Raw genomic sequence first — 17577 nt, forward strand, 5'->3', positions numbered from 1 at the left:
TAAACAGGTCAGTGTCTTGTTATTGCATCAAGTCCGTGAGGGTCTCCGAAAACGAACCTGACACTCCCGCTTCTTCCGACCTCGAGGCACACCTCCACTTCATATCTACTAACCTCATTCCGACCCCTTGACCTGTCCGTTCTCCCAGGACTGACCTATTCCGTCCCTTCCTCCCCACCTATACTCCCCTCTCCACCTATCTTCTCCTCTATTCATCTTCGGTCCGCCTCCCCCTCTCTCCCTATATATTTCAGAGTCCTCACCCCAACCCCCTTTTCTGATGAAGGGTCTAGGCCTGAAACGTCAGCTTTTGTGCTCCTGAGATGCTGCTTGGCCTGCTGTGTTCATCCAGCTCCACACTTTGTTACCTTCCAGAGGTAGTACGTTGGTGAGGACTTTGAAAAGTGACCTGCCTCGGAGCTTCCAGTTAAAGTCTAGAATGACGAATGTTGCTGCTTCTCTCTCTGTGCGTGTGCGTGTGTTTCTGTGAGGAAATGCAGAGAAATATGCGCTCTCTGCTGTGCGAGGCTGGTAGTTTTGTGGAAAGTGGAGATTTACTCCAGGCAGTAGCTACCGTGAACAGCAGGGAGCAGTAGAAGGTAGAGGAGAGAGAAGCGGCCGTGTAGAATGTGTCGGATATGAAGGTAATGATGGGGAGAAGGTGTTTGTGTGAGTGTGGAGGGACGGCGGTGATTTGCTTCTTGGAAGCTGTGTGTATTCGTTGATGAGGTTGTAAAGTTTGGAGACAGTGTGAGTGAATAAAGGTGGGAGGGGTAGCGGCGCGAGTGAGTGCGGAGGGAAGGAGGATTGAGAAAGTGAGATTGTTTGCAGTGTTGGCAAAAGTTGGGAAGCGCTATTGGGCGTGGCGCTCTGTAAAGAGTGGTGTAAAAGGCTGCGTCTCACTGTATTGGTCCGGCTGCACTGCTGCATCTATTCACAGGTGCGATCCGACTACGGAACAGTGCGGGGGCTTTGACCTGCTCCGTTTCCGACCTGGGCCGGTTCACCCCTCAGCAGCGCACCTGGTGAGCCCAGGTTCCCCGAGGAGCACCATGCGGACACTGATCCTAGTACGGACACCCGATCGGCACAGAGCACAGCAGCCCAGAACTCCCGACCTCAAGCAATCCGGCAGCCTCAGCCTCCCAGCGGCGGGATTACAGGTGCGCGCCACAGCACCCGGCGAGCGGCGAGTTTGATCGAGCCGCCTTCATTTCGAATGGGAGCCAGCGCTCCGCTGCAGTCGGCGCTGCAAATATTACAGGGAGCTGCCGTTCCTCGCCTGAGCCCGTCGGCGTATGAGCTGCTATGTTCCGCTTTTCTCTGCCTCCGAGTGAGAGCATTTATTGCATTTGACACATTTATTCCACTTCTGCTTGATATCATCTCTCCAACGATGTTGGCTCCTTCCAGACCCAGTGGAGTGGACGAGTGCCGGACGAAAGGAGTTGATTTGTACCGTTACAGTGTGAGGCGGTTTGCGTAAGATGTACCAACACTCTAAAAATTACAATCACGTAGGTCGGAAGCTGCTTTCGTTTCTGCATCTGAAATCATTTTTGACAAACCAGCAGGGATTTCCAGCATATTAGGATTGGCGGAAAGCATCAAGGCGAGATCCCTTGGAGCATCTGAAAGAAAGAGAGCTTCGAATAGTCAACCGTCCTTCGCTTGAATGAACCAATCTTACTTTGTAATAGGTTTTGCTTTCACTCATCAGTTTCTTCAAGACTAAGGTGTGGGTATAGACAAACGCTGGTTTCCCAGGGTATGCCTATGTCTTTTCGGGTATTTGAACCATGGTTAGGAAGATGGAATTGACATATGACAGCCATCACAGAGACGTGGTTCAGAGATTGCTTGGAGGTGACAGCTTCATGCTGCACGGTATAGATGGTGTAGGGAGAACAGAAGCGGGTGAGGCGTTTTTGTGCAGGGGTAGCAATACGCCTGTGCGTTGAGAGTATTTTCCGGGGTGTTTTCCAGCTTGAGTGGAATTGAGATAAGAAGGGAATAATAAGCTTATTGGGATTGTAGAATTGAGCAGGCAACTGTCAGCTGGAAGTTGACAAGCACGTCAGCATAGAGATGTTATGGAAAATAAAGTAACATACCAAATGTCAAATAGGTCCACAGGTCGGCAATTGCCAGCATACCAGCATGAATGTATGAGAAATAGATTGACATACCAGTATGTTAGCATAGATCAAAAGACATTAGCAACTTAGTGCTAATAAAATGTGAGGCTGGATGAACACAGCAGGCCCAGCAGCATCTCAGGAGCATAAAAGCTGACGTTTCGGGCCTAGACCCTTCACCGTCTCTGATGAAGGGTCTAGGCCCGAAACGTCAGCTTTTATGCTCCTGAGATGCTGCTGGGCCTGCTGTGTTCATCCAGCCTCACATTTTATTACCTTGGATTCTCCAGCATCTGCAGTTCCCATTATCACAGCAACTTAGTGCTAGGCTAGTACAGATCAAAGGGCAGTAGCCGCTAGTTGCCAGGTTCGAGTAGATCAAAGGGCAGGAACACATAAGTGTTCTGATAGACCAGATCAAACACCAGGCCGGACACTTAAGTCGACACAATTAAGTCGAGTCGCTGTATAATATCAATTGTTGGCCATATAGTTTCAACTGGGAGGATAGTAAAAAAAAAAAAATCACATGATCACGTGACTATTCATATCATGGTGGCATAACGTAGTTAAATTAAGTGATTGTTGAATGCCACAGTGATATAGTGTAATAACCTAGGAGTAGGGTAGAAGACCATTGCACCGGACATGATTCAGAAGATGAATAGCTTCGGAAAGATAACATGGACTAACACAATTGGTTTATTGCGCGCTTTTAGAGAAATAACGCGAGGTGACACAATTGGCCATGCTGATGAATTTAGAGGAACAGAACAACTTTCTGATTGGCACAGCCTTTGCATGAAAATAAAGGTTTGCCTTCTTGAAGAACTCTCTCCGTCTCCTGGTCATTTTACACGACAATGTCCGCTATCTGTAACAATGTTAGGAGTGTAATGTAGTGAATTTGAACTTTCCAAACATCGACTGGGACTGCCGTAGTGTAAAGGGCTTGAAGAGAGTGAAACTACACAAGTGTGCGGCAGGAAGCTGTCTTATTGTGGACGCGTGTAGTCGCGAAGGAGCAAAACCTGAACATCTGTGGCGAATGGAGGCCGGGCAAGTGACAGAGGGGTTGGTGGGCGAGCATTTTGAGGCGAGTGATGATAATTCTGATAGATTTAAAGTGGTGACGGAAAAGCACAGACCTGACCTCAAACTTAAAGGTCGAAATTGGAGCAAGACGACATATTGGTGTTCTGCAAGAAATTTCAAAGGTTGATAGCGGGGAAGATGACGTGTATTCTCAAAGGGACGGACTCACTCTCTCTGGGCATGTGTGTGTGTTTCTGTGAGGGAAATGTAGAGAATTTCGCGCTCTCTGCTGTGCGAGGCTGGTAGTTCAAACTTAAAGTTCGAAATTGGAGGAAGACCACGTATAGGTATTCCACAAGAAATGTCAAAGGTTGATGGCGAGAAAGATGTGGTGTATTCGCGGAGAAAGGGACGGTTGGAACGTGAGAAATAGCGATTCACAAGCTTCAAAATCACCCCTCCCCACACTGCATCCCAAAACCAGCCCAGCTCGTCCCCGCCTCCGTAACCTGTTCTTCCTCCCACCTACTGAGATGTTATTGGGACCACATTCCATTGCTTTCTATATTTCTATAAATTAATGTCCTTTATCTGCCTACACATAGGTATGCAGGCACTGCCCTAAAGCTTCCCGCCCAGCTAGGAATTCGGTGTAAGACTTTGTAACTCCTCATTTTCGTATGCATCGGTATGCAGACCTTACCTTAAGGTTCCTGACTGAATAGAATTAGAGTTAAACTGTCTCAAATAAGGTTAAATGAGGAACATTTGTAAAGGTGTGAGGCTTCTGAAGTATGTAACTTCTGACCCTGATGAAGGGGCCGGGGCCCTGACTTTGTTCCAGGCACACACATCGGTAACTTGAAATTACAATTTGCCTCGTTAACGACTTGAAATCGCCTCCAGCCTTTGGCAGCCACTTCACGCACGATCGATACTATATGCTGTTTTTTTATGTTCTTGATGTAATAATTGTTTTGTATCCTGTATTTGTCTGTTGTAATAATTGTTTCATGTATCATGTGATTGTGAGAAGTGATATAGTTTTATGTATTATGTACTTCGTAAAGTATAAAAAGTGGGGACTGTCCGCTGCTCGGGGAGAATTACTTACGAGACTCTGCACTCTGAGCCGGGTTAAGTACGGTGATTCTCCACAGCTTCTACTTGCTTTGTAATAAAAGGATTTGTGTTTCTCTAAACAGGTCAGTGTCTTGTTATTGCATCAAGTCCGTGAGGGTCTCCGAAAACGAACCTGACACTCCCGCTTCTTCCGACCTCGAGGCACACCTCCACTTCATATCTACTAACCTCATTCCGACCCCTTGACCTGTCCGTTCTCCCAGGACTGACCTATTCCGTCCCTTCCTCCCCACCTATACTCCCCTCTCCACCTATCTTCTCCTCTATTCATCTTCGGTCCGCCTCCCCCTCTCTCCCTATATATTTCAGAGTCCTCACCCCAACCCCCTTTTCTGATGAAGGGTCTAGGCCTGAAACGTCAGCTTTTGTGCTCCTGAGATGCTGCTTGGCCTGCTGTGTTCATCCAGCTCCACACTTTGTTACCTTCCAGAGGTAGTACGTTGGTGAGGACTTTGAAAAGTGACCTGCCTCGGAGCTTCCAGTTAAAGTCTAGAATGACGAATGTTGCTGCTTCTCTCTCTGTGCGTGTGCGTGTGTTTCTGTGAGGAAATGCAGAGAAATATGCGCTCTCTGCTGTGCGAGGCTGGTAGTTTTGTGGAAAGTGGAGATTTACTCCAGGCAGTAGCTACCGTGAACAGCAGGGAGCAGTAGAAGGTAGAGGAGAGAGAAGCGGCCGTGTAGAATGTGTCGGATATGAAGGTAATGATGGGGAGAAGGTGTTTGTGTGAGTGTGGAGGGACGGCGGTGATTTGCTTCTTGGAAGCTGTGTGTATTCGTTGATGAGGTTGTAAAGTTTGGAGACAGTGAGAGTGAATAACGGTGGGAGGGGTAGCGGCGCGAGTGAGTGCGGAGGGAAGGAGGATTGAGAAAGTGAGATTGTTTGCAGCGTTGGCAAAAGTTGGGAAGCGCTATTGGGCGTGGCGCTCTGTAAAGAGTGGTGTAAAAGGCTGCGTCTCACTGTATTGGTCCGGCTGCACTGCTGCATCTATTCACAGGTGCGATCCGACTACGGAACAGTGCGGGGGCTTTGACCTGCTCCGTTTCCGACCTGGGCCGGTTCACCCCTCAGCAGCGCACCTGGTGAGCCCAGGTTCCCCGAGGAGCACCATGCGGACACTGATCCTAGTACGGACACCCGATCGGCACAGAGCACAGCAGCCCAGAACTCCCGACCTCAAGCAATCCGGCAGCCTCAGCCTCCCAGCGGCGGGATTACAGGTGCGCGCCACAGCACCCGGCGAGCGGCGAGTTTGATCGAGCCGCCTTCATTTCGAATGGGAGCCAGCGCTCCGCTGCAGTCGGCGCTGCAAATATTACAGGGAGCTGCCGTTCCTTGCCTGAGCCCATCGGCGTATGAGCTGCTCGGTTCCGCTTTTCTCTGCCTCCGAGTGAGAGCATTTATTGCATTTGACACATTTATTCCACTTCTGCTTGGTATCATCTCTCCAACGATGTTGGCTCCTTCCAGACCCAGTGGGGTGGACGAGTGCCGGACGAAATTGGCACCAACCGTCCTTTGCTTGGATGAACCAATCTTACTTTGAAGTGGTTTTACTTTCACTCATCAGTTTCTCCAAGTCTAACGTGTGAGTATGATCAAACTCAGCTGTCCCCGGCTATGTCTGTGTCTTTGCGGGTATATGGTTGGGAAAATGGGCTTGACATATGACAGCTATCCCAGAGACGTGGCTCAGAGATTACTTAGCTCACTCATCTGTTCGTCCTAGTTCTGAGGCAGGGTCACTGCACTCAAAACATTAGCTTTAATTCTTTAGATTAACTCTTAACACAAGCTGCCAGACTTGCAGAGCTTCTCCAGCAACTTGTGTCCTTGTTCCTGATTAACAGCATTCACAGTTCTTTCGGTTTTCTAGCTAATTTTTTTGTGTCTTGCATGATATTAAATGAGAAATAATTGCCTTTGCTTTATCTTCAGCTCAGCTTTCAGAAATTAATCTGCAACCTGTGTTAGTATCGTGTATCTGTTGAGGGTGAACTTGTGTGGATCAAATGTTCATCGATATGGATACCTCACATCTGAGTACACAGGGAGAGATAAAATGTGTGGCTGCCAGTGCTCCAAATGGTCATGTCGCTCAGGAATATTCCAAATGTATCTCACTTTCTCACCAGTGTTCACTTATGAAAATTGAGATGAGTGACGGTTCATCTTGGAAGTACAATCATTGCTCGTGGTACAAAAGGTTGTTTTGCATCTCAAAGACAATGGAAGTCCCCAGGCATCAGTAATGCAGTGTTTGGGAGAGTAAATTGTCATTTCCAGAGGAGGAAACAACATTCCAGGAGAATGTTTTGCACCCTGTTGGCAGGATCAAGGCTCTGTTAAGGCCTGGCGAGGCGTGAGAATTGTGTCCTACCTTTCATTATCTCCTTCTCAGTCTGTTACAATTTTGTTTACTTTTTTTTCGCACAGAGCTATCACACTTTGATTAACACTTAGCAATTTCCTGACAAACAGGACACCAGCTAAACAGCTTGGATTTCATGTGAGGAACATGAATTGGCTTTGGCAGTACTCCCAAGAAGCTGCAGCAGGTTGACGTAGGCTTGGACGGATTTTCTTCTGAGAATAGTTTGAATATTTGGATCTGATCTCATCGGAGTTTATAAGAATGAGACATGAACGTGTGAAATGCTAAAAGGACTTGACAGGGCAGATGCCCTGTTTCCCCTTGTGGAAAAATCAAAGACCAGATGACACAGTCTCAGAGTAAGGATTCACACTTAAGACAGAGATAAGAAATTTCTTCTATCATAGTAGTGAATCTATGAAATTCTTTAACATGAGGCGGTATCATTAATTATATTGAAGAATGAAACAGGATTTCGACCAGCAAGGGGATTAAGGGTCATGGTGAAAAACCAGGGAACTGAGTCAAGGGTTATCTGATCAGTTATGATCTCTTTAATTGCATAGAACACTTGTTGGGCTAAATAGCCTACTTCACCTCCTGCGTCTTATGGTCTGTTATAAAACTATCACTTAGAAAATATTCATATTTGAAATGACACCAAAACATGTCCAAGCACGTGTAATTAGTTTGAAATGAAGGATTCATCTTTCTGTGTTGACAGAAAGTAAAGGCATTTTCATGCAGTTGTAAAGTTTTTGTGGCCCTTGAGGTGCAGGAGTGAAATCTGAGTCCAAATTGTTTAACATTTGTCCTGCTCTTCATGAGTAATAAAGCCAAAAGATAATTTTGACTTCTTGGCAAATATTGGTTTTTCCAAATTGCCATTGTATGAGACTGAGAAGAGTAAAGCCATCAGAGGCCTTGCTGTTGTCAAACTATGTTAAGTTTTATCTCTTGGCACTCAAAGGCTGTCGTTGATTTCCTGCTCCCTTGGGAATTCTAATGTCTGTGTCATTGTTTCATTGCAATCTGTGTGGTGGTGGGTAACCTTCCATCTCTTAATATGCTAAGTGTTATTGCAAATTGAATAAGATGAGAGATGCAAATTTCTTGATGTCTCAGTGAGTTTCAACACCACTGAATTTAAAATGGCAATTGCCATGCAGCTGGTATCATATATTGCATGTAGGTTGTATGGGTTTGTTGGTCATCACAACAGCTACTTTGGGTCAGTAGTATCCTTTTTAAAAACCAACTTTAGTTCATTAAAGTTTCAGTATTAAAGTCAGATCCTGATAGTTACATGTTGATAGATAACAAAGTGTGGAGCTGCATGAACACAGCAGGCCAAGCAGCACCTCAGGAGCACAGCTGAGATGCTGCTTGGCCTGCTGTGTTCACCCAGCTCCACACTTTGTTATCTTGGATTCTCCAGCATCTGCAGTTTCCATTATCACAGTTACATGTTGATCGTCCATTTTCAGTATAATTGTAGTGAAACAGATGTCACTCGACAGCTGCAGAGAATCCAGAGCATGGAAGATAAAGGGCTAGCAGTGCATGGCAGAACAAACAACATAGACATAAAGAGGATGTATCCTGCAGTCCAAATTTAGTGAGCTATGTTGAAAATTTGCCACCAGCACCTCAAAAGTAGTAATCTCCAACTTGTTCCCACAGGCTTGTGCAAATGGATATAAGGAATAATTGCAGTTGTGAGTATGGACAATACTTTAGAAGGATAATCAAATAAGGCAATTCAGATTGAGCTAAGGAAAAACAAAGTGGCAGTCTCACTTTTGGCAGTGCAATTTGGATGGCCAAACAGTCTGAAGATGCTGATTTAAGGTGCTTGGTAAAAAACCAACTGCAATATAAGGAAAAATCTTTTTCCATGCCTTGTGTTTAGGATCTTGAATGCAATAGTCAGTTTAGGGTTGAGGCAGTTTCAACCAAGAATATCATAAAAAATTGGATTATTACCTGAAAATAAATAAAATAAATGCGGCTGGGGAAATCGGGATAGGATGGGGCGTTTCTATTGAGAGATCACATGGAAAGAACTGAATGGCTTCCTATGCTGTAAATAGAGTTATAAAAGCATAGAATCAAAAAGTGGTTACAGAGATCATTACATTGTTTGTGCACTCTTTCCTCTATTTATAAGGCTCAGAATGCTGTATGCCTCATCCACTGCTATCTCACCTATTTCTTCCACTCTCAATAGTTCATTCAGACTCAGGAGTCTTTGTCGTTCCAAGTCCATTAGAATTGTGGATCTTACTTTATATTGCTTTTTTTCTCATCCTCCTATAAAAATGAGTCACTTCACATTTGTATGAATTAAGTTCCATCTACCACGTGTCCACTCAGTTCACCAGCCTGTGAAGTCTAACATTGTGCTCCTTACAGTTGACAAACCAGTATACTTCTAAGTTTGGTGACATGTCAATTTTTAAAAATTTTGTCCTGTACATCCAAATCAAGGACTTTGATATTGACACAGCAGTCCTACACAGACATCTAGGGAATCTCATTATACACCTTCCTACAATAAATAATACCACAAATAATTAATTATCCCATATTGAAGGTCCCAATAGGTAGTGATAATCATTATACAACATTATATAACAGTTCTGGTCACCGCATTATAAAAAGGATGTGGAAGCTTTGGAAAGGGTGCAAAAGAGATTTACTAGGATATTGCCTGGTACGGAGGGAAGGTCTTACGAGAAAAGGCTGAGGGACTTGAGGCTGTCTTCATTAGAGAGAAGAAGGTTGAGAGGTGACTTAATTGAAACATATAAAATAATCAGAGGGTTAGATAGGGTGTATAGGGAGAGCCTTTTTCCTAGGATGGTGATGGCGAGCACGAGGGGGGCATTGCTTTAAATTGAGGGGTGAAAGATATAGGACAGATGTCAGAGGTAGTTTCTTTACTCAGAGAGTAGTAAGGGAATGGAACGCTTTGCCTGCAATGTTAGTAGATTCGCCGACTTGAGGTACATTTAAGTCGTCATTGGATAAGCATATGGACATACATGGAATAGTGTAGGTTAGATGGGCTTGAGATCGGTATGACAGGTCGGCATAACATCGAGGGCCGAAGGGCCTGTACTGTGCTGTAATGTTCTATGTTCTATGAATTTTACATTTCATGTGTTGAGAGAAGAGTGGATTAAATGCTATTCTAGTAAATTAAAATAAGGACAGTCATGATTCTGCAAAGATGAGTGGAAAGGTCCCATGTAAAATTGAGAACTTACTCTCTGTTCAAGAAGGAAGGGAGACAGAAAGCCAAGAGAACAAGCTGATTAGCCTCACATTTGTCATAGGAAAAATGCAGAATTCTTTAATTGTGGAGGTTGTAGCAAGGCACATAAACGATCTTAATGCAATCGGGAAGTAAAATGGTTTTGTGAGAGAAAAGTTATGTTACACCAATTTATTTGAGGAGCTTGTGGAATTAGCATGCGATGTGGATGATGAGGAATCAACGACTGTATAATACTAGATGTTCAGAAGACAGTTGACAAAGTGTCACATCAAAAGTTATTACCAAAAAGATCTCAGGGTAGGCCATAACATACTAATGTTAAGACTGTGATGTTAGGAACGCACTGGCAATCAGGGCCCGCTACTCTACCAGTCACAACATTAGAAGAAATGTTTTGATTCTATCACTAAAGTGACCAATTATTTCATTTTTTTTGCAGCTATCCAGCTTCTTTAATGAGCTTAAAATAATCTATTTATTATAAAACAAAAATCACTCTTAAGTCAAGGGACTAAAATGATTTGCATGCAAACTATAACATGGAATTAGATTGATATCCCCTTTTATCCCAACTCAGACACAACTAAAAGGAGGACAAAGGTTCTGCACTGACTGTATTTTTACAAAGGCCAATGGCATGAAAACAAAAAGCTGGATTTTCATCAATTTTCATGATCCACTGGGTTTGTTGTTGATGAAATTGAATTGCTGGCAATTGTAGACAGGTGGGAGATCTTCCTTGGAAATCAAGGTAAATTCAAATCTTTGGATCATGCTCACAGTTCAACTTTCCAGAGTTTTGCAATGTGGCCAAAATATTGAGGTATGGAAATTTCAACAAGTGCTTTGAACAAGGCTGGGGGTGGGGGGTGTGGGGGTGGGAAGAGAAAGCCGTGCAGCCATATTACTTTTTGAAACATTTTCTTTCTTTTTAGCCCCTCAAATTGAATCCAGAAAGGTTTGCTAAGCAACCATCATTATGGTCTCTTCTAAAAGGCAGGTTTTCGAGCAATCAAAGGCAATAAACTCCACCCTGAATCTCTCTCAAACTTTGCTTGGCTTTTTTTTTGCCCAAGTCATTTGACTTTCTGTAATGAGAAGTTGGATCACAGCCCACATTAACCCTAACCCTAATTGTTGATCTAATTTCCAAGACATCACATGGTATCCCTTCAAATGTAGCAAAATCTCTTTTATAAACCAAAAAATGCTCAAATTGCTCAATATTGTGCAGTTCTTCACACAATCAGTCAATATATATTCACAAGATTTGCATGGAAAGAGGATTGAGGATTGATGGTTAGTAGGAAGCAGAGAATAGGCATAAATGTGTCATTTTGGGGTTGGTTGGCTGTGATGAATTGTATGCTACAGGGATCAATGTTGGACCTTTACATGTTCACATTGCATATCAAAGAATTAGATGATGAGTCCAAATACGTTTGCTAAGGTTGCTGATAACACAAAGATACATAGGAAATGAAGTTGTGAGAGGCCTTAAGGGGCCTGAAGATGGATATAAATAGTTCAAATGAGTGGCATAAATTTGGCAAATCAAGCATAAAGTCAAAGCCAGTCTTTTAACTCCTTCCATTTTCGTCGGGTAAGAGGGGTGGCCATGGGTACCCGTTCGGGCCCGAGCTGTGCCTGCCTCTTCATGAGGTACATGGAACATTCCTTGTTCCAGTCCTAGTCCGGCCCACACCCACAACTCTTTCTCCAATACAACAATGATGTCATCAGTGCTGCTTCCCTCTCTTGTCCCGAATTTGAAAACATCATCAATTTCGCCTCCAATTTTCACCCTGCCCTCACTTTCACCTGGTCCATCTCTGACTCCTCCCTTCCCTTCCTAAACTTGTTTCCATTTCTAGAAATAGCCTGGCCACTAATATCCACCACAAACCCATGGATTCCCACAGCTACAGGGACTATACATCCTCAGACCTCACTTCCTGTAAAGACTCAATCCTACTCTCTCATTTCCTCCGTCTCTGCTGTATATGTTCAGATGAGGCCAACTTCGACAAGGGAGCCTCTGAAATGTCCACATTCTTCCTCACCCGAGGATTCCCCAGCTCTGTTGTCAACAGGGCCCTCAGCCAGGTCCGAGCCAACTCCTGCTCTTCCATCCTCACCCCTCTCTTCCCTCTCCCAACAGCAATAGGGTTCCTCTTGTCCTTCCCAATCATCCCACCAGTGTCCACATCCAGAAGATCATCAGGCACCTTTTCTCTTGCTGATGCAAGATGCCACCACCAGACACATATTCTCCTCCCCTCTCTTGTCTGCCTTCCTCAGGGACTGCTCCCTCCTGGACACCCTGGTCCACTCTTCCTTTACCCCCAACAAACCCCACTGCCCTATGGCACCATCCCCTGCAACTGGCGAAGGTACAACATCCGCCCATTTTCCTCCACCCTCCCCAGTATCCAAGAGCCCAAACATACCATCTGGGTGAAGCAACACTTCATGTGCATTTCCCAGGATATAGTCCATTGCATTTGCTGCTCACGATTTGGTGTCCTCTACATTGGGGAAATGAAGAGTAGATTGGGTGACTGCATCACTGAACATCTACATTCTGCTCACAAAAAAGACCCTGAACTACCTGTTGCCTGCCACTTTAACAGACCACTCTGTTCCTTGACCATCATGTCTGTCTCTGGCTTGCTGCAGTGTTCTAGCGAAGCTCAATGCAAGCTAGAAGAACAAGATCTCATTTTCTGCTTGGGCACCCTGCAGCCCTCTGGACTCAAAATCGAGTTCAATAATTTTAAGGCTTAAACTCTCCCATGTCCCAGCCCCCTACCCTACACACCAGGCCTTGTTACCACATAGCCTGCCATTATACACCACCTGTTAATGGTCACTAATAGTCCCCATTAACAACTATTTACTCTCCCAGCCGGATCGTTGTCAACTTTTTGTATGTCCAACTGCTCTTCTCTCTCTTTAGGCTTTTTCCTATAATTTACTCCCTACCCCATCCCCCTCCTGGGTATATTCTGCATATGAAATAATGTTTTCCCAGCCACCATCAGTTTTGAGGAAGGGTCGCTGACTCGAAACATTAACTCTGTTCTTTTCCTTCACAGATGCTGCCAGACCTGCTGAGCTTTATCAGCAACTTTGTTTTTGTACCAGTATATCTTTCCTTTGATAAAGGGCCTAAAACTTTTCATAGTATTCCAGTTGAGGACTAATTAGTGACTTATACAGTTTTAGAAAAACCCCGGCACTACTATTTTCCATCCCATTGAAATCAATGCCAATATTCCATTTGCCTTCTCTATTACCCATTGAACTTGTATGCTAGCTTTTTGCGATTCATGGATGAGGACTCCCAAATTCCACTGTTCCGTAGCTTTCTGCAGTCTTTCTCCATTTAAACAATATTTAGTTCTTCTATTCTTCCTACCAAAATGCAGAACTATAAACTTATCTTCCACGTGCCAAGCTTTTGCCCACTCACTTAACCTATGCATATCCTTTTGCTGATTCTTTTTGTGTTATCATCATTTGCCTTCTCACCTATTTTTGTAACCCAAACTTGACAATAGTTTATTCACTTTTTTAAAATCCATATCACTAATATATGTTGCAAATTGTGGTCTCAGCATTGATCCCTGTGGCATACCAATTGTAGATTTTCAACCTTTAAATGCCTTCCTTATCTCAACTCCATCTCCTAGTAGTTATAATCTATCCATGCTAACGTAGTAATGTCCAACACCAAGTAGCTAAACGTATGACACCATATAAAATTCTTATTGATTATTCCATGAGTGATGGGATATGAAAATAGTGATGTTTTGCTACAGTTAAGCAGATCAAAGGACGTCAGTCATGTCATTTTATATCTGTAATGAGGTGCTTTATCTTATGAGGAAATGTTGCACAGGCAGGGCCTAAATCCTTTGGAGTTCTTAAGAATGAGAGATGATTTTATTGAAATGCCTAAGATCCTAAAAGGACTTGACAGGGTGGAAGCTGAAAGGATAATTCCTGTTGGTGTGACCACAACTAGCAGTTGAGGTTTAAAAATAAGCCATCTCCCATTTAAGACATAAATGAAAAGATTTTTCCCCACCCCCTCAGTATGTTCCAAGTCTGTGGAATTCTCTCTCCCAGAGGTACATGGAGGCAGAGTTTTGGAAAACATTTTAGGCAATGGTAACTAGATTCTTGACTAACAAAGGAGTTAATGATTGAATGGTGCAGTAGATAAAGCTCAAGAGCTTATTCATGGTCCTAATTCATAACTTTGTACCTCTTGCCTTTTTTGTTCCATGGTCTTCATATTTGTACAGAAACGGTGATTTGGCATTTTAACAAGTGTCATTTGAAACTCCACATACACAACTTCAACCACATAACTCTCATCAACCCTATGTTACTTCATCAAAACACTTAAGTGTCTAATTACTATAACTTTAAAGAGCGTATTGTGTACTTTCCTTTTAAGAAAAAAACGTTGAGACAGAAGTGGCATGCAGACTGTTCCAAACCAATAAAATATACTACTTAGGCCTTAACTTTTTTTTAAGCTGGAACAATAGAAGCAGAATGAATGGGCAGAGGCAGGCCCGCACAGAGCCAAGGTTTTAGCTTAGCTTTCAATAATTATTAGGGGCTTTGAAGCTGCCATACATCTCTCCCTGCTGCAGCAAAATGCTTGAGCTCTCTCTTTCTGTGCCAGAATTTTCTCTATGTTTTTTCTCTCTGTGCTAGAGACATTATCTCACATGCAAATTATTCTATTGGCTGCCTTTGAGCAGGGTGCGTTTATGGGACGTTACTATATTGGAACAGTTGCCGTTTATTCTGTTAAGTTTTCTGATAAAGTTAAACCAATTCTCTTTTTGTTTGCATTTTAACTGCAGAGTAGGAATAGTGTGTTTTGCTTAAAGTAGTAAATGAAAGAGAAAAGCTGACTTAAAGGGGTGAAGGTTGAAAGTAGCTGTAGTGATGAGGACAATGATAAAGCAAACCCATCATAGCTAAAACCCTGAAGACCTGTTTAAGTATGCCCAAGCATTGCCAAAGTTTGATGAAAAGAATGTAGAAGTCATTTTTGTTTCCACTTCATTAGAGAAAGTAGTTAAACAAAATGAAATGGCTGGTGACCACATGGGGACTGTTGATTCAAACAAAATTGGTAGGCAGAGCTAGTGAGGCATTCTCATCACTCAGAGGAGCGGTGTCAACTTCACCTGACAAAGAGCAGTGCTCTAAAAGCTTGCCATTTTGAATAATCCTGTTGGACTATAACCTGGTGTCCTGTCACTTTTGTGTTAGCCCCACACAGTCCTGCTCAGAATGGATTCCTTGTTTGAATAAAACTTCTATTGGAGACTTAAAGATCAACAATTTACCAGAGATCACTTGCTATTAGAAGTGCCTTCAGTTATGTGATTCAGTGAGTGAACTGTTCTAACCGGGTGTTGGAAGAGCACAAAGAGAGCCACCCTGGTAGGGTCAGGAGAAGAGATTTAAGTGTATCCATTCCCTTAACATTCCCACCACCGCTGTATTTGAAGCTTCCTCCATTCAACATTCCCTTCCATTTCTGTCCCATACAGCTGAGGCAATCATAACCCATTTTCCATATCCCTGTGTACATGCCCCAATGAACTATAAAACTCTTCTGTTCTGAACAAAATAATGATTGGACAGAAAGACATATTGAAGGAACTCCTGCATCAGCTGTCTGATATTCACCCATTCCCTTACTGCTTGCAGACTTCACCCTGTGGAATGACAATCTCTGGATGTGCTATTCACACAAAGAACAAAGAAAATTACAGCACAGGAACAGACCCTTCAGCCCTCCAAACCTGCACTGACAGGCTGCCCATCACAACTAAAACCCCGTATCCTTCTAGGGGGGGAACTGTATCCCTTTATTCCCATCCTATTCAGGTATTTGTCAAGATGCCCTTTAAAAGTTACTGTAGTAACTGCTTCCGCTACCCCCGCCAACCGAGAGTTCCAGGCACCCACCACCCTCTTAAAAAAAAACACACACACTTGCCTCGCACATCACCTTTAAACCTTGCCCCTCATACCTTAAACATATGGCCCCTGGTAACTGACACTTCCACTGTGGGAAAAAGTTGCTGACTGTCTATGCCCTTCATAATCTTGTAGACCTCAAATCAGGTCTCCCGTCCACCTCTGCCATTGTAGTGAGTATAATCCAAGTTTCTCCAATCTCTCCTCATAGATAATGCCCTCCATACCAGGCAACATCCTGGTAAATCTGTCCTGTACCCTTTGCAAAGCCACCACATCCTTCTAGTAGTGTGGCAACCAGAATTGAACACAGTATTCCAAAAGCAGCTTAAGTAAAGGTCTATAAAGCTGCAACAGGACCTGCCAATTTTTAAACTCAGTGCCCCGTCTGATAAAGGGAAGCATGCCATATGCCTTGTTGATTGCCTTTTCCATCTGTGTTGCAGCATTCAGTGACTGGTGTGCCTGTACACCCAGATTCCTCACCTATCAGTATTCTAAGGGATCTGCCATTTACTGTATATTTTCTATCTGGATTAGACCTTCCAAAATTCATTACCACATATTTACCTAGATTAAACTCCATCTTGCCGCCCAAGTCACCAACCGATCTATATCCAGCTGTATCCTTTAATGGTCCTCATCGCTATCTGTGATTCCAGCAACTTTTGCGTCACCAGCAAACTCACTCATCAGACCAGTTACATTTTCCTCCAAATCATTTATATATTACAAATAGCTAAAAAGTCCTAACACTGATCTTTGAGGAACACCACTAGTCACAGGCCTCCATTCAGAAACACATCCTTCCACTGCTACCCTTGATCTATGACCCCATCAGTTTTTTTAAAAAAAATCCACTTTGCATGCTCACCTCTGACCCTGCATGACTTTACCTTCTCTACCAGTCAGCCATGAGGGACCTTGTCAAAAGGTCACACTGAAGTCTACGTAGACAACATCTACTACCTTACCCTCATTTGTCATCTATGTCACTTCCTTAAAGAAAAACCCAACCAAGTTAGTGAGACACAACCTCCCCTTCACACAACCTCGTTGCCTCTCGCCAACATGCCCAGATTTCCAATCCTCTCCAGTAATTTCCCTACCACTGACACAAGGCTCACTGGCCTGTAATTAGCTGGATTATCCTTGCCACTCTTCTTAAACAAAGGAACAACCAACCAACACTGGCTACAGGGGAGGTCCCAGGGGACTGACGGATAGCCAAAGGTTTCCAAGGTCCCAGCAATTTCCTTCCTTTCCTCTCAGTGTTCTAGGATATATCCCATCAGTCCTTGGGGAGCTATCTACCTTAAATTTTTCCAAGATCCTTAACTCTTCCCTTTTGATCTCAACATGACTCAAAATATCTACACACCCTTCCCTTGACTCAACATCCACCAAGTCCTTTTCTATGCTGAATACTGACACAGTATTCATTTAATACCTCACCTATTTCCTCTGGCTCTACACAAATTCCCTTCCCTTGAGTGTGCCAACTATCTGCCTGGCTACCCTCTTGCTGTTTATATGTGAACAAAAAGCCTTGGAATTTTCCTGAATCCTGTTGTCCAATGACTTTTTA

Source organism: Stegostoma tigrinum, chromosome 17, assembly GCF_030684315.1.
Source record: "Stegostoma tigrinum isolate sSteTig4 chromosome 17, sSteTig4.hap1, whole genome shotgun sequence".
NCBI lineage: Eukaryota > Metazoa > Chordata > Chondrichthyes > Orectolobiformes > Stegostomatidae > Stegostoma > Stegostoma tigrinum.